Raw genomic sequence first — 25,658 nt, 5'->3', positions numbered from 1 at the left:
TTAATTTTTCATCGTAATGTCACTTTTAACCATGTAGAAATCATCCAGTGCACTCAAATATATCTGTTGGTTTTTTACTATAATTTCTGGGGGGGAAAAAAAGCATTTTTATTTACACTTGTAAAAGTCAAGTATTTTTATACTTATCACAATAAAAGTTCATTTCATTTATATATTACTATTCATGTTAAATTTAGTTTCATCAGTTGGTTTATTAGCTTTGATAACAGCTTGGCGGTTTATTGCTCTATAGTGCTTTTTGTCTCCTACAAAATAGTGAAAATCATACCTACGGTTTAGAAAATATTACCCAAATTATAAATGTGGTAGATACCTCTACAAAAGAATAGGAACATAGGGCCTCATAAAGTTACACCTCAACGTAAAGAAAACAAAAATCCTCACAACTGGACCAATGAGCAACACCATGATAAATGGAGAAAAGATTGAAGTTGTCAAGGATTTTATTTTACTTGGATCCACAATCAACAGCCATGGAAGCAGCAGTCAAGAAATCAAAAGACGCATTGCATTGGGCAAATCTGCTGCAAAGGACCTCTTCAATGTGTTGAAGAGCAAAGATGTCACCCTGAAGACTAAGGTGAGCCCCACCCAAGCTATGGTATTTTCAAGCGCATCATATGAATGTGAAAGCTGGACAATGAATAAGGAAGACCGAAGAAGAGTTGACACCTTTGAATTGTGGTGTTGTTGAAGAATATTGACTATACCGTGGACTGGCAAAAGAACGAACAAATCTGTCTCGGATGAAGTACAACCAGAATGCTCCTTAGAAGCAACGATGGTGAGACTGCGTCTTACATACTTTGGACATGTTGTCAGGAGGGGTCAGTCCCTGGGGAAGGACATCATGCTTGGCAGAGTACAGGGTCAGCGGAAAAAAGGAAGACCCTCAACAAGGTGGATTGACACAGAGGCTGCAACAATGAGCTCAAGCATAAAAAAGATTGTAAGGATGACGCAGGACCGGGCAGTGTTTTGTTGTGGTGTGCATAGGGTCACTATGAGTCGGAATCGACTCGATGGCACCTAACAACAACAACAACAACAAAGTCCTGTAGGATCATCTCTAGATTTCTGGAGCATGAATAGTAAGATTCCTAGTACTTCTTGGTTTACTCATTTAGCCACCGATTTATTTTTAAAATCAACAAATAGTTTTGAGTACCTACCTTTTGGTAAGTGCTGATCTACATGGAGATCACATAAAAGTGAAGAAAGACAAACATGATATCTACAATAATGAAGCTAAAATTACAGATTGTGAGAGGAATGCTAAAATTAGAGTTTCAAAAAATAATAATTCTACTGGTTAAAAAGGGGTGGGAGATACATTCTGAGCTCATAATTGGAAGACTAACCCTAGTCTAACCATTCCCTGGCAAAGGACATCATGTTTGGTAAGGTAGAGGGTTAGCAAAAAAGAGGAAGATCCTCAGTGAGGTGGTTGACACAGTGGCTGCAACCATGGGCTCAAACATAGCAACAATTGTGAGGTTGGCACAGGATCTGACAGTGTTTCACTCTGTTGTACTATAGGTTCACTCACTATGAGTCAGAACCAACTCAGTGGCACCTAACAGCAACCACAACCGTCCTGGTCTGTGGTAATCATGGAGAGTTTCCTTGAAGAAGGAACGTTTCAACTGAGATTTGAGGGAGGATTTACATGTGGAAAGAGAAAAGAGGAAAGAAGATTATATTCTAAGCAGAAGAAGAAGTATGTGCAGAGACAATGACATGGGAAGGAGACTGGCACAAAAGATGTTCTGAGAAAAATGACAACAGAAACAAAGCAATTAGAGGGCAATGACTAAAGGACAGAGTTATTTCAGGTGAAGTTAGAAAAATGGATGAAGGATAGAACACTTAAGGCCTGTGGACAGTGGTGACGATTTAGGCATTTGGGAATTGAGCAATTGTCAGATGGTGCAGCCATATAATGAAATGGGGGACACAAAAGGTACTAGGTTTCCAGCCAGAGATGGGGGAAAAGATAGGGATTATGAATTCAGTATTTTACATGTAAAAGTTAAGCTGTCTATGAGATTATACTATATGAGTAAAAACCTTCAATAGACCAAGGTAGGTGATTGGAAATATGGATTTGAATCCCTCAAAAATAGTTCCAAAATAGTTATTCTCAACCAGAGGCAATTTTGCTCTCCCTCCCCAGGAAATATTTGGCAATACTCAAAGATATTTTTGGTTTTCAAAACTGGGAAAGGAATGCATGGTTCCTGCCATCAATAGTGTGGAGATCGGGGATGCTGCTAAATATCCAACCATGTACAGAAGTGCCCCTCACAGCAAATAATTAGCTTGCCCAAGATGTTAATAATGCCAAGGTTGAAAAACTCTGGTCTAGGAAATGCAATATACAAATTTGTAAATCCTTATAAAAATGCCATGCAGACCTCAGACCTCATCTAACTTCAGGAGTGGGAAGAGAAAGAATCAAGATCAGCTTCAGCTCGAGGCTGATGACTATGAGGTGGAAGTCAGACATACCTCCTTTTTCCAACATTTTTTACCAACTCTGATGACAGTCATCCTTCCACTGCACTTTCTACTTCTCTGCTAGATTCAATAATTTGTTGCAATGGCTACACAGAACTTGCAGACCATACCTACAGTTATGGGGTTTACTAGGGAAGTACCAGGTTACAACTTAGGGTCAAGGATCAAGAGGCTATATAACTCAGGACCGGGAAGCATGTAGGTAAAGCCTCCCTTCTTCAATGTAGGACAGCTCTCTCAGCTCCTCTTGGCCATGCAGGCTCTTCTCAGCCTCCTCAGGACAGGCCTTCTTTCGGCCCCCTCAGGTCAGGCACTTCTCTTTGCTTTTGGCCTTTATACCAGCCTCTGCTCTGCTTGGGCAGGTTTTACAGTGTTTTTTTAGCTCTGCTGATAAGTGCCCAGAGGCACCCCACTCCACCAGTAAACCTCAGGTCTGAAGGCTCTCAGCTTTCTTGTTCCATGGGTCAGCATGCCCACTGTAGCCACCTTGGCATGCCCACCATCCATCTCTTGATGGTCTCTTGGTTCTGCTGCTGCCATTTCTCTGCTGCCCTTGCCACTACTTCTCAACTTTTCTGATCTTACAGCTCTTTCTGCCTCCTGGGTCTAGGAGGCTCCCAGTGCAGGAACCCCAGGTACAAAATGAGGTGGAGGTCAGACTCCTGGCTTTTCTTCTTGGTGGTAGTGAGTTCCCCCCTTCGCTTCTGGAACGGGCTCCCTTGAAGCCTAGTGGAATGACAAAACTGACCAATCTGCTTGTTAGGGTTTCATACACCCTATTTGCATTGTCCCACCCCACAAGGGTTCCATAAACCTTATTTGCACTATTAACAAACTGTCCAATTTTCTTGGTGAGCCACAAACACCTTATTTGCATAGTCCCACTCAATCATTTTGTGAGAGTCACAAGACCACACATGGCTAGAAGGGCCATATTAACTAATTTACAGTACCACAATCCTTGATAGATATTTGAGGTTATAAAGGCAAATGAGATCACCTGGCCATATATAGTAAGAGAACAGGACCAAGTATAGAGTCTTGAGAAAAACGTCCCTGGGCGGAGGATGCCATCTAAAGAATCTAATAAGGAATCACCAGGAAATGTGGGTGTGAAAATTTTACTCCTACTATGATTGTCATTTAATCCCATTGTATTAGTTATCTATTGCTGCATAGCAAATTACCACAACACTTAGCGTGACAGCTTAAAACAATAAACATTTATTTTAAATCTTACAGAGTTTCTGAAGGCCAAGTGTCTAGGAGCTTCCTAGCTAGGTAATTCTGACTCTGGGTCTTTCACGAGATTGTAATCAAGCTCTTACCTGGTGCTACAAATATCTCAAGGCTTCACTAGGGCTGGACAATCTGCTCCCAAGCTCACTAATGTAGTTGTTGCAGGTCTCAATTTCTCCCTGCTTATTGATGAGAGACTTCAATTCTTCATCACATGGCTCTCACAATAGACCTGCTTAAAACATGGCAGATTGCTTCCCCCAGATTTAGAGATCACAGGGAGAGACACAGAATCCAAGACAGAAGCTATCAATTTTTCGTAACTTCATCTTATTAGTGTCATACATCACTTCTGCGATTCATTAGGTGACAGTTGCTAACTCCAGCCCACACTCATGGAGAGCAGAATTAAGCTCCAACTTTTGAAAAGAAGAGTATCAAAGAATTTGTGGAAATACTTTTTAAACCTCCATACTAGGAGAAGAGAGAGTGTCAAGATGAAGAGACTGGTCAGTGTATTGAAAGCTGCTAAAAAGGTTGAGAAAAATGTTGTTGTTAGGTGCCGTCAAGTTGCTTCCAACTCCTAGCAACCCTATGTACAATAGAATGAAACACTGCCTGGTCCTGCACCATCCTCACAATCGTTTTGTTCGAGCCCATGTTGCAGCCACTGTGTCAACCCATCTCGTTGAGGGTCTTCCTCTTTTTGCTGACCCTCTATTTTACCAAGCATGATATCCTTCTTTGGGAACTGATCCCTCCTGATAACATGTCCAAAGTATGTGAGATGTAGTCTCACCATCCTTGCTTCAAAGAAGCATTCTGGTTGTACTTCCTCCAAGACAGATTTGTTCTTTCTTTTGGCAGTCCTTGGTATATTTAATATTCTTCACCAACACAATTCAAAGGTGTCAATTCTTCTCTGGTCTTCCTTATTCATCATCCAGCTTTTGAGTCTTCCCTATTCATCATCCAGCTTTTGAATGCATGGAGAAAAATAGAACAACTAATAAAAGCAATTTCAGCCGAATGGAAGAGACAAAAACATATGGAGTACATTGAGACATGAATGACATGCAGGAGTGCAAATAAATCAATTGCCATCAAGTCGATCACAATTCATAGCAACACCATGTGTGTTAGTGTAGATCTGTGTGCCATGGAGTTTTCAATGGCTGATTCTTCAGAAGTAGATCGCCAGGCAACTCAGAGTGGACTTGACCCAAGCACTTAACTGTTTGCGTCACCCAGGGAAGCTAGAAGTGGAAATAGCAAGTGTAATTTGGTGATAGCTATAGCATGAGGGTTCAAGGAGGTGTTATTATTTTTTAGAAGAAAGTTACTAGAAATTCTTGAAGGAATATAACTAGTATTAAAGAAAGGCTGTTTTTTTTTTGTTTTTTTTTTTAGTGATTGAGGTCCTTAAGAAAACTGCAGACTAAGAGTACATAGCAAGGTGTATATAAGTTTTTGTAGGGGAAACTGACTTGATTTGTAAACTTTCACTTAAAGCACAATAAAATTAATTAATTAAAAAAAAACAGAGAGAAAGAAAGCTGCAAAGAATGTGATTCAGGGCATGGATTGAGAGGGAGCCTAATATGGGAGGAGAGGCAGGAAATCTAGCCTGGATGAAGACCAGATGTTTCTGGAAAATTTAGAAAAATGTGATGGTCAAGGAGTATGTAAAAGGCTATATTACAGTTTATATTTAATCAAATAGTATTGAGTCAGAAAAAACAATATGTAAGCAAGCTGTAGTGGTCCGAGAGAAAGGTATGGTAATCAGTCATTTTGTGCCTATGGGGCAGTTTCTCATGATGGCTAACTGCACAGTATGAAAAAATGCAATAAGAAAAAAAAGCCAAATCAAGTGAAAAATTAGTAACTGAAGGTAGAACAAATAAACAGAGAAAATGAAAATTAAGACTCTATTTTTTGTTTCTACTACTACTACTGGGTGAACCAGCAGCTGCTTGCTGGTCAGAGATCAGAAAGGACTTAGTGAATGGTAGTGATTTGCCTGTCATTCAACTCTCAAAATAAAGGCATTGAGTCCCTGCTATGAACAAGACACTGTGTTCAGTCCTGGGAGATGTGTTAAGCTTTTAAAACAGATACCACTGTGTCTGTCCCTGAAGAAGTCACAGTCTGGAACCTGAGTCATTGAACTTTTTTTCTGTTAAGGGCCAGATAGTATTTTAGGCTTTGAGAGCCATTTGGCCACTGTTGCAACTACTCATCTCTGCTGCTGTTTGTTCAAAATTCAGCTACAGACAATTCATAAATAAATGGGTGTAGCTGTGTTCAAATAAAACTCATTTACAAAGACAAGCTTAGATTGAATTTAGCCTGTAGGTTGACTTTGCTGACCCTTGGTTTAGAGAAGCTAAAGAAGTAAATCTTAATCTGAACTATGGAAGAAAAGGCTGGTGATCTATTTATGATAATTAGCCAATGAAAACCCTATGCATTACAACAGAATATTATCTAATATAGTTCCTGTAGATGAGTCCCCTTGGTTGGAAGGCACTGAAAATACACAGTGACGGTAACAATGGGCTTGAACATACCAACAAACATGGAGACGATGAAAGACCAGGCAACATTTTGTTGTGTTTTGGATAGGGTCACCATGAGTCAGAGCTGACTAGATGGCAACAAACAAAAGAAGTAAACAAATGTAATAAAGGTGACAAACACTTCTACAGGTGTATGTACAAGGTACTACTACCTGCCTCTCAGTGGACGAAACTAAGTGCCTAAGGATGAAAGAAATTTGGCAGAGAAGAGGTAACCATAGGGATACTACTCAAAGATAAGCAAGGTTGCACCACCAAACAGCGATTTAGGGGGAAGACAACCCAAGACTAGGGAAATGTAAGAGGAAAGGAGGGCTGTGAAAAGATTAGGTGTTTGTGGTGAAAGAAAAGCAGCTGGCGTGGCTGGAGTACATGGACAGGGTAGGATGGAAATGAGAAGGCCTATTCTCCCTTCTACATCCCCAAATGTGTTTTGGGATCAAAACTATCATTTTAAATCTCAGCTGGATCTGATTCCATGCAAAAAGTCCTGGTTTATCCTTAACACAACAAGGTGTCTAGTGCCCATAGCAACAGGATGGGAAGATAAGGTAAGTGATGAAACCAACCCAGGGATTTAGGTCAGGCCTGGGACAGATCTCAAATTAGCTGAAAGGTTTCAGACTACAATGGAACCTGGGTTCCCTCGGGAATAAACAAGGACAGAATTCGATCACACTGCTGAAACTTTTGGGAAAGATAAAGGTCTCAAGCTATTTATTTCTTGTGCAGCTATTTTGAACAAGGCTTTTACTATAGGCTCAAAGAGTCTGTAAACATCGTGTGAAGTCAGAGGTCATAAAGGAGAAGTCTATTCTTCATGAGGTGGCCAGCGGAAGTGGGGCAAAAGCCTCATCCTCTAATGTGAGGCAGAACAGAAGTGGCTCTCCCTAAGCCACTCAAATCACCTCAGGTAAAATATAGGATTTGTTGGAAACCCTGCAGCAGTGTCTCATAAAATATAAAACATTGACCTACTAGATCTTTGTAAGCTCAAGGACCGGGTGGCTTTATCAATTCGTCTTCAAATCTCTCGGCCTCTGTGTCTATTATTTTAAGTTCTTGTTAAAGAGTATAGTACAGACTTCTGGTTGGCCAATGAGCTGACTCAGCCTTGGTAAGGCATTGATTCCCAATCAAATCAGCTCTGGAAAGCAAAGTCCCTTAGTGCAAACGTATTTCAGTATTCATCATGAGGGAAAAAGCAATTTGCCTTGCTTTGGGAAGAAGCAGTTTTCAAGAAGTGTGGACTGGGAAGCAAGAGCTGTATGTCAAAGGAAAAAATTGGTTGGATCTAGTAGAAAACCTATTGCCGTCGAGTTGATTCCATTTCATAGCAACCCTATAGGGTGGAGTACAAGTGCCCCATGGTGTTTGCAGGGAGTGGCTGGTGGATTAGAACAGCTGAGCTTTTGGTTAGCAGCCAAGCACTTAACCACTGGATCTAGTAGAGAGGTCTTAAAACATTTTACCTAGTTTGGTTTGTTTTTTGGTATGGTCTCTTCACCTTCTGTGATTAGCTACAACCAAATTTCCATTACATATATCCCATGTAATTTCTCTGGGGAAAAAAAAAAGTAATTCTTACATCTGTAATGAGAATTAGTTTAGCAATATAAGATAGAGCTCAACATTATATGAAAACTGGAATACTTTTGAAAATTATAATTGGTGACTTCATCTCTTAGGGGAAAAAAATTGCCAAAAATATAGATTTTATTTTGTTGAAATGTTCTCGGTTAGTCAGTGATACTATACTCCTCTGCTCATATTGACCCCAGGCTAGAAATTTTAAAGCATTTCCCCTAAGTCAGCTTGACTATTAGAAAACAGCTTGAACTGAAGTTACAGATAAAAAGAATTTGACCTGTGACTTGTTCACAGGCTGTGAAAATTTGTCTGGTCACCATTATTATTAATTCATCATGCACTGGCTGCCCATCACATGCACTTCTTTTTTCCTTTCCTTCCTACACCTTCCCAGCATGTGGGAACCAAATTTCATCCCCAGATAAGACTTAAAGAATTGGCATTTGGTTATGTGTGGGCATTTTTACACTGTAAAGTTTTACTGGAGAGGCTTTATAAAAATAGCTGTTTCAGGGAGAAATGGATTTATTACTCTGTCAGCCATTGTAATTGAAATGTACACAGTGAGCCATATCTTTCCACAGAAATGAACCTAGTCCAAAAATGGTACTACGGAGCTCTGACGCAGACTAGCCCTGATGTTGGCGTGAGCCCACGGCATCTCAAACATTGGCAAAGGAAGCTCTTGGAATTATAAATGCTGGCCATAGGCAACTTATTTGTTTAAACCAACAGCTAATGTTGGCTCCGTATTTGCCTCCCCTATCAAAAAAAAAAAAAAATTTTTTTTTTTTTTTTTTTATTCTCAGCAGGCCATATAATCAGCATGGCTGGCTGTTCTGGCTCCTCAAGGCTCTCCAGGTGATCAACCACAACAGAGTCCATGATAAAGCTCATATAGAAGGATCATAGCTGGAGCTATGTCATACTTCCACTACCAGAGTTTTATTTAACATATCACACATTCAAATCAACCTCATAACCAGTAATATATGAACGAGACCAAAGTTATTTTAAAAATATATTTTAATAAACTAAAATCAAATTACACATTTCTTCCAGCAATTAAACCAATATCATCAGAATTACCCTTATGAAGAGCTATCAGGAGGCATCAATCCCTGGAGAAGGACATCATGTTCGGTAAACTAGAGGGTCAGTGAAAAATAGGAAGAGCCTCAACGAGATGGATTGACACAGTGGCCAAAACAATGAGCTCAAGCACAGCAACAATTGTGAGGACAGCACAGGACCAGGCAGTGCTTCGTTCTGTTGTGCATAGGGTCACTGTGAGTCAGAACTGACTCCGCAGCACCTAGCAAAGGCGAAGACTCAGAGAAAACTCCAGTCTCTCTAGCACATGAAGTAATTTCTTTGAAAGAAGCAGTTCCCTTCTCGTTATTATCTTATCATCTTACAGTTCTAGGGCTTGAAAAAGGAACTCACCTGGGTTAAAGGCCCAAACACTGACGTCTAAACTAATTCATTATTGCTAAACTCAGTTATTTAAGTAGGTGAACTATGCATCATCTAGTCAAAGCTTCATTATCTTCAGATGATCAGAAGGGGGTCATCATCACCCTAATTGCAACAAGTGCATACGAAATAATCTTTGAATTATGGAGTAGCAAAAGTTTTTGAGCTTTGAAACTGTCCACCTTTACCTGATTTGACCAACGTATGTGTATCAGGTTTGATTCTACACTTCATGTTTGGGCATATTTAATATCATTATAGAAAACAGAATCGCCTGTTAACAAGGTAATCCTATTAGGCCAATTTGACCAAACTAAGTCAAACTCACAAAGGATAGACTTGCACCAAATGGAATTTTACTTTTTCAACATTTCTATTCTATCCCTACATTCTTATCATGTTTTTACACTTCACTGAGGATCAGATCTAAATGAGATTGTCAGAATAGGCATCTGTTCTTGTCTGTAATTTTAAGGGGAATCAGTGATTTCAACAATCTCAAAGCATCGTAAATTCTGACTAGAGCCATGGAGATGTTGAGAAAGCGTTCTTGTCCCAACTCTAAGTCTGGAAAACCAGGGAGAGCAAGAGGAAAAGAGTCCTCAAGGTCACTCAAGGTTGGTGAGCAAGGCTGGAAATGTGGTACTCCTGGCACCTACTTTGCAATTTTAACTGATATCCCATCTCACTTATCTCTTTCTGATCTGCCTAATGAGCAGCTGTCGAGCATTAAGCAAAATCATTCCGTTGCTTTCCTGCTAAAAATACACCATACATGCCAACTTCCAAAAAAGAAGCAAAGGAGATGATGTATAGTTTTCTGTGTCCAGGTGCTTTATTCAGTTCCTGGTCTTTATTTAGTTCTTGACATATTCCAATAGTCATCATATTTGTGGCACTTCACGGCAGCAGCAGAAGTCACTGTTGCTGGGAGTGGTTGTGGAAGATCACTCCACAATTGTGAATTGAAGGAAGAGACATTGCACTTGGGACACGAAGTATTTAGGGAGCTGGAACTTGAAAAGCATGATGTCTTAGGTGACAGGACCATACTTGGTCAAACATTGTGCTTTTATCCTGGAAAATTCTGAAAAGCATGTTGATTAAGTATAATATTCTTTTTTGTAAAATAAGAAATTCCTCCTTTTAAATTTACTCTGATCTCTTTTTCTTCTATTTAGTGGCAGGTTCAGCACCCAATTCACCTATTCAAGAAAATATGATCCTTTAAAATAGACAAAAGTTTTATCCGAGTATTTTAAAAGTGAAATGAAAATAATTGACTTAACTATCATCATAATTTTACTTCCTATTTTAACAATACATCTTTGGGTTTATTTTCAAAGTGCTTTACGAATATCTCTGTATTTACAGATATACATTGAAAATGTCCTAAAATTGATTATGGTGATGATTACACAAGCAGGTGAATGTACTAAAAAACACTGAACTGTGTACTTTAAAAGGATTAAATTTATCGTATGTGAATTATACTTCAATTAAAATAAATATGAGGAAAAAGAAAACCTCGAAAACGTCTAAGTTTAGGTTTCATAGACAGCAAAGCATATTTAGACAGTTTTGTATATATTTGATACATATAAGGAAATAGCTAAGCTTATTACATATTAAAGTTACAATTTTCTTTCCTCTTTATATGTCAGTTCATGATTTTTTTCATATTATGTGTCCTATAAACTCTCTATGGCATTTCCCATTCATTGTTTAGACTGTGCCCAGTGATTGCAATGCTAAAAACACAATATAGAAAGCAACTTAAATTGGGACATAAGACATGAATCATCACAATTGTAACCGGAAGAAGAGCTAAAGTCATTCCTTAAATGAGCACTGAGGTGGCATCATGAATACACAGATGCTGAAGAGTTGATATTAACAGAAAGGCTAAAAGAAGGCAGGCTTTGGTACGTGTGTATGTATACGTATGTGTGTGCCTGGATCTGTCTGGGTGTTTTCTAATGGCAAGAGAGGCATGATCTTTGTCTGAGTGAAAAGAAGCAGAAAGGCTACTTACTAGAAGCTGGTGGTAGGAAATAAAACTGAAATTTATAGTAGAGGCTTTATTGTAGTCTGCAGAAAGGCCAGAGGGAACCTGCAGAACTAACTTGTGAATGACCTCACCCTTAGATTCATGGAAATAACTTTCACAGCTATTCCTTTGGGCCAGTCTATTTAAAAAATAAAGTGGGATCAAGGAGGTATTTATATACAGCTCTATGCTGATTTGGATAAGGTCTCCAAGACTGCTTAGGAGCACTGAAAACTGCCAAAATTACGTAAAAAGCTGTGATGCTTATTGTCAGATGATTTTAAAATGAAATAGGTATCTATTTGATATAGAGAAAAAATCATAAGTGTCTCTAGGTGGGAATATATGTGTGCGATGTTTGAGAGTGGAAAGAAGGAACTGATTCAAAGATTTTTTTAATTCACTTGTGAATCCTACCATGTTAATTTTGGAGGCTGTCAGAAAAAAAAAATCTAAGTCTTTAAACAGTTAAACAAAAAATCAGATAGTCAATGAGAGATGACTGCAAATATTGACCACGTTAAGGAAATGAAAATTAGATTTCCAGTTATCAGGAACTAGATTGTCAATTATCAAGAACTGTCTCTCCATCTTAATGCCTCTCCATATTGCGAAGATTTGTGGGTCCCTTCTATATTTATCAGCAGGATTTCTATTTGGATTTCTTTTTTTTTTCTTTTATACACTCTGTTACAATGCCTATAATTTGCTATAAAATCATTCATTTTAAATAGTGATATATATATTTTTTTAATCTGTATCAGTGGTTTCCAAACTTGTCTACACATTGAAATCACTTAACCAAAAAACCATACCAAACCCACTGCTGTTGAGTCAATTTTCAACTTGTAGTAAACCTATAGGACAGAGTAGAACTGCCCCATAGGGTTTCCCAGACTGTAAATCTTTACGGAAGCAGACTGCCACATCTTTCTCCCATAGAGTGGCTGGTGGGTTTGAACTGCCAACATTTCAGTTAGCGGCCAAGTGCTTTAAACACTGATCCACCAGAACTGTCATTGAAATCACCTAGAGAGGTTCAAAAAATACTCTTTGCCTTTGTCCCAAGTCCAGAGATCCAAATTTAATTTACCTGGAGTGTGGTCTAAGCGTTGAGTTTTAAAAAAAATCTCCAGGTGATTCCAATGGATGGGTTTAGTAACCACTGAGCTATATCCTAGGTATGAGTAGTTAATATTTGAAGAACTCCAATTGGGTGTACACAATCCAAGTGTGATTACCATTTGAAACCCTCTAGTCATTGGCCACACTCTTGAGTCTGCTACTATTCAGCACCGGAAAGCACCTTAATTAGCATAATGAATGTCTTAATGTGGGTTCTCTAGAGGAGCGAAACCAGTGAAGTGTACATAGATAAAAAAACCCAACCAAACCCACTGCCGTTGAGTCAATTCCGACTCATAGCGACCCTAAAGGACAGAGTAGAACTGCCCCGTAGAGTTCCCAAGGAGTGCCTGGTGAATTCAAACTGCCAAACTTTTGGTTAGCAGCCGTAGCACTTAACCACTATGCAACCAGGGTTTCCACATAGATATATAGATAGAGAAACTTACTTAGGATGGCTCCAAATCTGTAGATCAGACAACAAGCTGAAGATCTCTGCTGGCTCGTGTGATTGCAGGGGCGAAGAGCCCCAAATCTGCAGATGAGGCACCCCCTGCTCTCTCACTGGGTTGCAGGGGGTGGTGAATCCAAAATCTGCAAGTTAGGCGGCAGATCAGAGACTTCTGCAGGCTTACATCCCAAGAATCGGAGGTCAGGTAACCAAAAGAGTACAGGAACAAGAGAGAAAGAGGGAGAGAGTTTTGCCAGAACAATCTATTTATATACAGGAGACAGGCCACACCCTTAAGGAAACTCCCATTTCCATTGATTGTTCAGTGGAAAGTAATTACATAGTATCTGTCAAACCACTGAGAATCATAGCCAAGTTGACTCATAACATTAACCATCACACTGGGTAATAGAAATGGTTAGTCACTGGTAAAGAGGAATTGTGCTCGTGATATGTGGATGGACTACAAATCTTGTACAGTCACTTCTTCCTCCACAATTAACAGAAGAATGAAAGAAGCCTAGCAGTTTATAGCACTCAGAATGTCATTCCAGGCCTAAGGATCATGTCAGATCCTGCATTCGAATGTTGAATGGAAGATTCTATTGCCCAAGCCAACTGAAGATTAACTGAACCTTGCTTCTAGACCACTATTGCATCTGCCTGAAGTCAATCTTTCATCTAAGGTACTCATCCTCCTTAGTACCTCTGGAGGCTATGGCCAGCTTAAAATTTTTCACATGACTGATAATCATTTAGTATAAAAAAAAAAGTATAGAAGGGGGAAAAAAAAAATCCCCAAGTATAGTTTCTATGATGGAAACACCCATTAAACTTAATTATTATTGTTGTTCAGTGCCATCGAGTCGGTTCTGACTCACAGTGACCCCATGCACAGCAGAGGAAACACTGCCCGCTCCTGCGCCATCCTCACAATCATTGTTATGCTTGAGCCCATTGTTGCAGTCACTGTGTCAATCCTTCTCATTAAGGGGCTTTCTCTTTTTCCCAGACCCTCTACTTTACCAAGCATGATATACTTCTCCAGGGACTAATCCCTCTTAACAACATGTCCAAAGTATAAACTGAATTTAAATTACATAATTTAGCATGAAGAGTAGTGAAATGTTAACAGGAACAAGGATGTAGTGATCTGTTTTCCACTCCTATACTTTTGCCAATTCCAGAATGCTATGTAAGTAGACTCAAGCAGTATATAGAGTTTTGAGTCTAGGTTCTTTCAGTTAGCACAATATATTTGAGATGCATCCATGTTGCTGCCTTCATCTGTGTGTATTTATTCCTATTATGGATTGAAACAGCAAAAATATGTGTTTGAATCCTAACTTCTATAGCTGTGAATAGAATTCCGTTTGGGAATAGGGTTTTCTTTCTCACAGTAATGAAGTCATATCAACGTAGGGTATGTCTTAAACCTGCTCATTTTTGAGATACAAAAAGAGCAGACTAGACACAGAGAACCAAACAAAATGAGGGAAAGATAGATGCCAAGTGGAGATCTAGAAATACCGAGAAGAATGCTGGAATAGCTGAGACAAGGATTTTTCCTTAGAGTGAACAGAGAGCTTTCCCCTAGAGGTGATACCCTGAATTCATACTTCTATCCTCCTAAATTATGGGAAAATAAATTTCTGTTTGTTAAAGTCATCCATTTTTGGTATTTCTTTTAAGCTGCACTAAGAAACTAAGACAATTGCTGAGTACTATTGATTTGTATGTTCATCCTTTCACCACGTGAAGGACATTGTTGCTGTTTCCAATTTCTGGCTAGTATTAATAAAGCTGACACACTTGCATGCAAGTTTGTGTTCTTCTAAGAGTTTCAGTGATTTAGCTCTTATATTTAAGTCATTGATCCACTTTGAGTTAATTTTTCTGTATGGTGTTAGAAGTCCAAATACATTCTTTTGCCTATGGATATCCAATTGTCCCAACACCATTTGTTCAGGAGACTGTTCTTTCTTCATTGAATAAGCTTGACATCTTTGTTAAAAATCAATTGGCCACAGATGTATGGGTTTATATCTGGACTCTCCATTCTATTCTATATGTCTACATGCCTATCCCACGTTAGTACCACATTGTCGTGATTATGGTAGCTTTATGGTAAGTTTTGAAATCAGAAAGTGACGGTCCTCCAACTTTGTAAAATTATTTTGGCTATTTAGAGACTATAAAGTTCCATATGAATTTGAGGATATGCTTTTCCATTTCCACACCAAAAAAAAGTCAAAATTTTGATAGTGATTGCTTTGAATCTGTAGATTACATTGGGTAGTATTAATACAGTAAAAACGTTAAGTCTTCTGATATATGAACGTGGGACGTCTTTTCATCTATCTAGGTTTTCTTTCATTTCTTTCAGTAATGCTTTAGAGTCTTCAACTTAATTCAAAAGAATGTTAAAAGGATTATACAACATGATCAAGTGGGATTCATCCCATGAATACAAGAGTGGCTCAACATTAGAAAATCAATCAATGTAATACACCACATTATTTTTTTTTATATTTATATAAGTATTATATATACTTTTCAGTTCTTTCAAGAATGTTTTGTAGTTTTCAGTGTACGAGTCTTTTATTTTCCTACCAGTTGCCATCAAGTCGATTCTGACTCATAGCGACCGTATTGGACGGAGTAGAACTGCCCCATACGGTTTCCAAAGAGAGGCTGGTGGATTCAAACTGGCTGCAGACCCTTTAGAAACCCTGGCAGCGTAGTGGTTAAGAGTTTGGCTGCTAATCGAAGGGTCAGCAGTTCAAATCCACCAGCTGCTTTTTGGAAACCCTGTGAGGCAGTTCTACTCTGACCGACAGGGTCACTATGAGTTGGAATCAGCTCGACGGCCACAGATTTGGTTTTAGGTCGACCTTTTGGTTAGCAGTCTGAGCTCTTAACCACTGCACCATCAGTGCCTCTTTATTTCTAAGTGTCTTATTCTTTTTGATACTGACATAAGTGGAATTGTTTTCTTAATTTCTTTTTGGATTGTTCATTGCTGATGTATAAAAACATAACTAATTTTTGAGTGTTAATCTTGTACCCTGCAAATTTGCTGAATTAATTTATTTGCTTTAGTAGCTTTCTTGTCTTGGGGTATATATATGTATGTATCTGTGTGTGTGTGTGTGTGTGTGTGTGTGTAATCTGCAAATAAAAACAGCTTTACTGCTTCTTTTCCAATTTGGATGCCTTCTATTTCTTTTTTGTGCCTAATTGCTCTAATTAGAACTTTCTGTACAATGTTAAATACCCAGTGCTGTGGTGAAAGTGGTACTTATAGTCTTGTTCCTTATCTTAGGCAGAAAGTTTTCAATTTTTCACCATTGGATATGATGTTAGCTGTGGGTTTTTTATAAACGTCCTTTATCATGTTGAGGAAATTCTTTTCTATTCCTAATTTTGTTGAGTGTTCTTATCTGGAAAGGGTATAGATTTTGTTTAATGCCCTTCTGCATCAATTGAGATGAGTTTGTTGTTAATTTTTGCTCTATTAATGTGTGCATTATATTGGTTGATTTTTGTATGTTGAACTACTCTTGCATTTCTCACTTAAATCCCACTTGGTCATGGTGTGTAGTCCTTTTAATATGCTGTTGGATTTAGTTTGTTTGATTTTTTTGAGGATTTGTAGATATGTATTTATAAGATATATTGGTCTGTAGTTTTATTTTCTTGTGATGTCTTTCTCTGTCTTTGATATCAGGGTAATGCTGGCCTCAAAGAATGAACTGAGCAGTATTCCCTCCTCTTCTGCTCTTTGAAAGAGTTTGAAAAGAATTGGTGTTTTTTTCTTTAAATGTTTGATTAAATTCACCAATGATGCCATTTGGTTCTGGATTTTCTTTTCTGAAAGATTATTATTACTATTACTGATTCAATCTCTTTAACTGTTACAGGTCTGTATATTTCTTCTTGAGTCCGTTTGGGTATTTTGTGTGTTTATAGGGATTTATACATTTCATTTAGGTTAGCTAATTTTTTGACATAAAATTAGTCACATGGTATTCTCTTACAATACTTTTTATTTCTGAAGGTCAATATTAATTCACACATTTCATTTCTGATTTCAGTTTTTGCATCTTCTCTCTTTTTCTCTTTGTAAATAGCTAAAATTTGTTGATCTTTACCTAGAACCGACTTTTGGTTTCATTGACTCACTTTACTATTTTTCTATTCCCTACTTTATCTCCACTCAAATCTTTATTACTCCTTTCCTTATGCTAGCTATAAGTTTAGTTTGCTCTTCCATTTTTTAGTTCCTCAAGACATCAAGTTAGGTTATCTTTTTGTGATCTTTTTTCTCTTTTAATATAAGCTTTTACTGCTCTAATTATCTCTGTGAACCCTGCTTTTACTGTATCCCATAAATTCTGATATGTTGTTTCTTTGCTTTTTTTTCTTTTTATCTCACTCTAAGTATTTTCATATTCCTTTGTGATTTTTATTTTGACTTACTGGCTTTTTTTAAATTGTACTTTAGATGAAGGTTTACAGAACAAACTAGCTTCTCATTAAACAGTTAGTATACATATTGTTTTATGACATTGGTTAACAACACCATGACATGTCAACACTCTCCCTTCTCCATTTTGGGTTCACTATTACCAGATTTCCTGCCCCCTCCTGCCTTCTAGTCCTTGCCTCTGGGCTGGTGTGCCCCTTTAGTCTCATTTTGCTTTAGTCTCATTTTGTTTTATGTGCCTGTCTAATCTTTGGCTGAAGGATGAACCTCAGGAATGATTTCATTACTGAGCTAAAAGGGTGTCCGGGGGCCATACTCTCAGGGTTTCTCCAGTCTCTGTCAGGCCAGTAAGTCTGTTCTTTTTTTTGTGAGTTGGGATTTTGTTCAACATTTTTCTCCAGCTCTGTCCAGTACCCTCTATTGTGACCCCTACCAGAGCAGTAAGTGGTGATAACTGGGCACCATCTAGTTGTACAGGACTCAGTCTGGTGGAGGCTGTGGTAGTTGTGGCTCCTTAGTCCTTCGGACGAATCTTTCCCTTGAGTCTTTTGTTTTCTTTGTTCTCCGTAGCTCCTGAAGGGGCAAGACCACTAGAGGATCTTAGATGGCCACTCAAAGGCTTTTAAGACCCCAGACGCTACTCACTAAACTAGAATGTAGAACATTTTCTTTTTAAACTACATTATGCCGATTGAGTTAGATGTTCGCCAAGACCATGGTCCCCATAGCCCTCAGTCTAGCAAATTGGTGCCTCAGGGAATCTGGGCGTGTCTGTGGAGCTTCCATGACCTTGCCTTATAAAAGTTGTGCTGGCTTCCCTAGCATTGTATGCTGTCTTAACCTTCATCAAAGTTACCACTAATCTATTGTCTATTTAGTGTTTTTCCAACCCCACCGCTCCCCTCACTCGTAGCTATTAAAGATTGTTTCTTTTTGTGTGTAAACCTTTTCATGAGTTTTTATAGTAGTGGTCTCATACAATATTTGTCCTTTTGTGATTGACTTATTTCACTCAGCATACTGTACCGAGATTCACCCACATTGTGAGATGCTTCACAGATTCATCATTGTTCTTTGTCATTGTGTAAGATTCCATTGTGTACCATAGCTTGTTTATCCATTCATCTGTCGATGGGCATCTAGGTTGTTTCCATCTTTTTGCTATTGTGAATAATGCTGCAGTGAACATGGGTGTGCCTATGTCTATTCACGTGCTGGCTCTTATTTCTCTAGGATATATTCCTAGGAGTGGGATTGCTGGATCATATGGTATTGCTATTTCTAGGTTTCTAAGGAAGCACCGTATCGTTTTCCAAGATAGTTGTACCATTTTGCATTTCTACCAGCAGTGCATAAGGGTTCTGATCTCCCTGAAGCCTCTCCAGCATTTGTTATCTTCTGATTTTTTATTCATGCCAGTGATGCTTGGGTGAGATGGTATCTCATTATGGTTTTGATGTGCATTTCTCTAATAATTAGTGACCTTGAGCATTTCCTCATGTGTCTGTTAGCCTCTTGAATGTTTTCTTTGACGAAGTGCCTGTTAGTTTCCTTTGCCTATTTTTTAATTGGATTATTTGTCTTTTTGTTGTAGAGGTGTTGTATTTTCCAGTAGATTTTAGAGATCAGACCTTTGTCAGATTTGTTAAGCCAAAAATTTTTTCCCCGTCTGTAGGTTCTCTTTTTACTCTTTTGGTGAAATCTTTTGATGAGCATAAGTGTTTAATTTTTAGAAGATTCCAATTATCTAGCTGATCTTCTGGAGTGACTCACTGGCTTTTTAAAACTGTGTTTTTGTAAACTTTTCCACACATTTCTGAATTTTTTGGTTTTTCTTCTGTTACTAATTTCTAGATTCATTCCATTACAGTGAGATAAGATATTTTGCATGATTTTAATTTTTAAATTAATTGAAAATTTTTGTGATCTGAAATATGGTCTGTCCTGGAGAATGTTCCATGTGCACTTGAGAAGAATGCATGTTCTATTATTGGGTAAAGTATTTTATATATACATCTGTGAGATCAGTTGGTTTATAATGTTGTTCAAGACCTCTATTTCCTCACTGATCTTCTGTGTAGATGTTCTATTATTGAAAAAGATGTAATGAACTATTATTATATAACTATTTTTATCATACAGTCCTAACATAGGAATGTATACTACATATTGGAAACTATGGACAAAGTGCTATTTGAATTTTCTCCCTTCAAATCTGTCAATGTTTATTTCATATATTTTGAGGTTCTGTTGTTTGATGTGTATATATTTATAACTGTTACACATTCTTGAGGAATTGAAACTTTTGACTTTGCCCTTAGATAGCTCTGCCCTTTATGGCATTGTTGTCACAAACTACATCTTCATAAACTGTGTGCCCTAGATCATAAAGTCACAGCTATTTTTATGCATTTATCTTTTATTTTATGTAGAAAATAAAAACTGGGATTACAAACCAAAAGTACAATAAAACTTCCTTTTAAATTTATTTATTTATTTTAAATAATATTTTATTATGTTTTTGGTGAAAGTTTACACAGTAAATTAGGTTCCCATCTGAAAAATTGTATACAAATTGTCCAGTGACACTTGTTACATTTTTCATAATGTGTCAACATTCTCTTTAGGTGTGTACTGGTTATTCCATTTCCAGTACTCCCTGCCCCTTTATCAACTCATCTGTGCTTTACAATAAATGTTGACCGTTGGTCTCACATAATTTTTTTTTAGTAGAGCACCATACTTATGGGTTAACATCCTTTATTTTGTGTGGCACTTTGTTCCACTAAAAGGTGATCTCAGGGCATAGTTTCAGTTACAGGTTTAAAGAGTGCCTCAGGGCCATAGTCTCAGGGAGTCCCTTGTTCTCAATTGGTCCAGTTGGTGTGGTCCTTTTAAGTTTTGTTCACATTTTTCTCCCATTCTATCTAGAGCCATCTATTGTGATCCCAGTCAGAACGATAGGTATAGGTAGTAGTAGCCAGGAACCATCTACTTCTTCTGGCTCATTCTTGGGTATTTTATCATTGTGGGAGCTATTTTAAATGGTATTGTTTTATTGATTTCCTTTTCCAACCACTCCTTGTTAGTGTAAAGGAACCCAATTGATTTTTGTGTATTGATCTTGTACCCTGCAGTATTGCTGAATCCTTCTATTAGTTCCAGCAATTTTCTCATGGAATCTTTAGGATGTTCTAGGAATAGGAACATATCATCTGTGAATAGAGATAATTTTACTTTTTCCAAAAAAAAAAAAAAAAAGTTTTCTTTTTTTTTTTTTTTTTTATATGGGTACCTTATCGGTCTGGCTATGTTTCCAGTAAAATATTGAATATGAGAGGTGACAATGTGCATCCTTGTCTCATTCCCTTTCTCAAAGGGAAGACTCTCAGTCTTTCTGCATTGAGAATAATGTTGGTTGTTGGTTTTGCATATATGCTCTTAATTATGTTGAGAAAGTACCCTTCTATTTCCATCTTGCTGAGAGTTTTTAATCAGGAAAGCGTGTTAGATTTTATCAAATGCCTTTTCTGTACCAATTGGTATGATCGTACGGTTCTTCTCCTTTGTTTTATTTATGTGTTGGATTACATTGATTTTCTATGGTTTTTATATTTACCATCATAGCAACTTTTAATGGAGATCTTTATTTTTTTGTTAAGTTCTCAATTACTGTTGAGGGTCCATTTACTTCAACCTGAATGACTCTCTTTAGAATTTCTTGTATAGTAAGTTGATAGGTAATGAACCCCCATAGCTTTTGTTTTACTGGTAATGTGTTAATTTCTCTTTCATTTCTGAAAGATAGTTTTGCCAGATACAAAATTCTTAATGACAGATTTTGTTCTGTATGTTTTTCTCCCTCTTTCATTGCTTTAAACCCCACTACCTTCTGGTCTCCAACATTTCCGAGGAGAATCAGTTGTTAACATTGCTGAGGATCCTTTTGATTTGAAGAGTCACTTCTCTCCTTCTGCTTTCAAGGTTCTCTTTGTCTTTGGGTTTTGACTATATAACGTGTCTGTGTGTGGATCTCTTTAAGTTTATTTTACTTGATGTTTGGTGAGATTCTTGAACGTGTAGAATCATACATTTCAACAACTCTGGGCAATTTTCAGCCACTATTTCTTCAAATATTCTTTCTGTTCCTTTCGCTCTCTCTTCTCCTTCTGGGACTCATGTAACACGTATGTTGGCCTATACACTTTTTTTTTTTCTTTTCAGTTGTTTGTCTTCCAGTTCACTGGTTCTTCCTTTTGCCTGCTAAAATCTTCTGTTGAACTCTTAGTGAATTTTAACTTCTATTTTTATACTTCCTGGCTCCAGAATTTCTATTTGATGCCTTCTTATAATTTCTATTTCTTTGTTGTCCCTCATTTTGTTCCTACATCATTTTTCTGATTTCCTTTAGAATTTTGTCCATGGTTTCTTTTAGCTCATTGAGAACACCTAAGATAGTTGATTTAAAGTCTTTGTCCAGTAAATCCAATGTCTGGGCTTTGTTGGGGACAGTTTCTCTCAATTTATTTTTTTTATATGAACAGAAAAAAATACTTTCTTTTTTTGGTATGATTTATAGTTTGTTATTGTTGAAACTGGGTATTTGAACATTATAATATGGTAACTATTAAAATAAGATTCTTCTCCCTCCTCAGGGTTTGCTGGGCTTAATTGGTATAGGCTGCAGAAATCTGTTTGTTTATTGACTTTTACTTTTTTGCAATGACTGCATTCTTTGCCACGTGTAGTCACTGAAGCCTCTGTTCCTTCCACTTGCATTCAGTTAGTGTTTGAAGAGTTAAACAAAAACAAAACAAACTCTACTTTTCTTTGAAAACTGACTTCATTTGGAGGCACTATTCAACACTTAGCCAGGCTGTTGGCAACTCTGTATTGGCCTTTACCTCTTGCTTGTATGGACCCTAGAGATCAGCCAGAGGTGAAAGTTTCTCAGGTTTTTTCTGAGCGTACATTTTTCACTAGGCATTTGGGTGGCTTTCTAAATTCTTGGTATAAACATGGGTGATTTTTCCATGTTGGGCCAATCAGACAATCACCTTGCATCAGTCTTTCAGGTTAGAACAGACAAAAACAATAATGTTTAAATAATATTTGCTCTGCCTTCTCTGAAATCAGGTACTAGAGTCCCACACTGGGAACACAGGCTGCTATGTTCAAGACCATCAGTGAGATGGGGAAGGAGTGACATAAAAGCAAGTAAAAATGCCACAAAGCTTTCCTCCTGTTTTTTAAATCACCTTGTTTGTGGCAAACCACTGACTATTTTCCAGAGTTTTAACAAAGTTGATTCTGACAGTTTCTGCTTGTTTTTCGATATTTTGATGGATGAACATTCGGAATTGCCTACTCTGCTGTTTTTCTCCTTTCTTCTGCTTTTAATATAAGAATTTAATGCTATAAATTTTTCTGTAAACACTGTTTTATTGGCATCCCACAGATTTTATATGTTGTGTTTTTTTTTTTGTTCAGTTCATAATGTTTTTTATTATCTCTTGCAACTTCAGTTGTGACCCATGGAATATTTCAAAATGTGCTATTAAATTTCCAAGTGTTTATAGATTTTCATTTTATCTTCCTGTTATTTGTTTACATTTTATTTCTACTCTGGTAAGAAAATATATGTTATATAATTTCAATTTTTTTAACTTATTTTAAAGTAAGCAGATAACAAGGCTTTATTTATTTATTATATTTGCTTATAAAGATAGCCCTGCTTGTTGGCTAAGTGGAAGGAATATATATAGATCTCATAAGTGGACAAGATATATCTATTTCAGGCCACATATCGCAAGGCCAAAAAAGTAACGAGTAGTGAGTAGGGTGTAATGCTCTCTTCTCAGAGTAATAAAATGCAAAATAAAACAAAAAATTAAATGAACCTAATTAATGCTATGCATTCCCACAGAGAAAATGCAAAGGGACTGAAAGTCCATCAGTGGTTCATATACAATAAAAAAAATTGGTTATGCTGATCCACTCCCCACCCCGACTTCTCTCTTCTACTCGGTCTCATTTTAGGTAAACTAGTCTGAAACCACAGGAACAGGACTGGTAGTCAGAGGCTTTTGCTTTGGAGTCAACGAAGATTACCTGTACCTGTTGCCATCAAGTTGATTTCGACTCATAGTGACCCTATAGGACAGAGTAGAACTGCCCCATAGGATATCCAAGGAGCGGATGGTGGTTTCAAACTGCCAGTCTTTTGGTTAGCAGCTGTAGCTCTTAACCACTGTGCCATCAGGGCTCCTAAACGAGATAAGAGGGAGGCGAAGTCTTGGAAGATCAGATAACCTAGCTTGGGTGATGACATACTTAGTATTAGTCCTCTGTACAGAGATGACAAAAAGCTCAAAAAGATGAAAAATGAAGGCAACAAGGTGTCGCATTGTGTGGTTGATGGGGTGGCCCAATAAGCCTGCCTGGATCTCAAGCTTGAGCAAGCCAGAGTCCCAGGCGTAGAATCTGATAGAGTGATCTCCACAAGGCTTGGGCTGCTGTATGACTGACACCCACTTGCAATTGTAGCTGAAGAGAGACGAATCAATATAGGGGCTCCCACTGTAGGACTGGGCACTGATGGGGAGCTGCCCCAGCAGCTGGTGCACTGCCTCTGTGTGCCCTCCATATACGGCATTGATAAGTGTCTTTGAGCCAGTGTTGGATCCACTTTGAAAATTTAGTGCTGGAAATTGAGCAGAGAAATTGGCCTTTTCTGTATAGGGTAGCATTACAGAAGAGGTCACAGAAGTTCTCAAAGAGTTCAAAAACCTCATCTAACATATACTCAAATAGATTGAGCCCCTCTGTTGTCCCCATATTGTACAGGCCAAAGAAAGATGCCTGTAATGGACCTGAGACCTAGAGTGTTACAGTGTCCTCACTAGTGTACCTGATAAACAGTTTTCATCCAAAAGCTGCATTTTCCACATGTGCAGCTGCCACAGCTGGTTAAAATACTAGAAGGCCCTCTTGGCCATTGCACCACCATTCTGTTCTGCCCATGCCACAAGCGCACAAGTAGCTAGTGTTTCAGGGAGTTGATAAAAAGATCTCTAAAGGGATTGGCTATGCCTGTCTGACTGTTCTGCTGTATCTTGGGGAAAACAGCTGACACAATGAGCAGGACATCCTCATAGCAGAAGCAGCCACTGGGCCACACATCAATGACAGTGCCTTCAGGAATCACCTGAAAGATGCAGGTGGTCTGCTACTGCACTGACAAGATGGCCAGGATGTTCTTGTACAGGTGTAGCCCTTGGGTGTAACAGGGCCACTTTATCACACTTGAATGTGCAAATGTTACACAAGCTGCCTGTGTGAAGGTCAATGATATAGAGAGAAGGGACAGTGGGTTGGGGCTCACTGATTCACTGTTTCCGTACGCCTTGTAGAAGGAGGGGTGAGGCTCCTCTGGGAGGTAGACAGCTGAGCCCATGATGACACACTGACAGTCATCAGTGAAGAGACTACACTCCCAGTTCTGGTACTCACCATTAGCCCCTACGTTGGTAATGTGCAGCAGGACAAAAAGCATTCAAAGAGCCAGCCCTAGATATTGATTGATAGCTGGTCATTTCACTTGGACAGGATCTCCCCATCATGCCCCTGCAGCCTGGCAGCCCTGGTCCTCACAGGTTTCCAGAGATATCTGGCCCAAAGAAAAAGCAATAAAGAAGTGTCCATCGAGTAAGAATTTACACAAAAAACAAGGAAGGTTCTCAACGTGGACAACTGTGAAGTTGGGGAGACATTCTAGTGGATACCCCAACCTGATGCCCGTGGGTACCTGCCTTGCCTGAGCGGATCCTTTCACCTCCCAGGTGGTGAATGAGATTTTGGTTTTGGGTTCCGCCAGGTTCGATGGTGGGAAGCATGATGATCCATTTCACATCTCTGTCCAGTCCCTACTCAAAGGGCCGGGCCAGCTGCCCCACCTCCACCCTGCCACTCGCTCAGTGCGTGCCTCCTCCCAGGCGGGCCCCGCTGTGCCTCTGAATCTGGCTGGGTGCCAGGGCCCCCATTAAACATCTTAAGGTTTGTTTCTTGACCTGTTATATGGATTTTTTCAGTGAATGTTGAATATGCATTTGAAAA

General features: G+C 38.4%; 1 pseudogene; it reads right to left on the bottom strand.

Moving 5' to 3' along the window:
- On the bottom strand, positions 1 to 25,448 carry LOC126060302 (DET1 homolog; annotated as a pseudogene).
- Positions 25,449 to 25,658: the final 210 nt, after the last annotated feature.

Source organism: Elephas maximus, chromosome 17, assembly GCF_024166365.1.
Source record: "Elephas maximus indicus isolate mEleMax1 chromosome 17, mEleMax1 primary haplotype, whole genome shotgun sequence".
Lineage (NCBI taxonomy): Eukaryota > Metazoa > Chordata > Mammalia > Proboscidea > Elephantidae > Elephas > Elephas maximus.
This window is presented reverse-complemented; position numbering and strand designations above follow the sequence as displayed.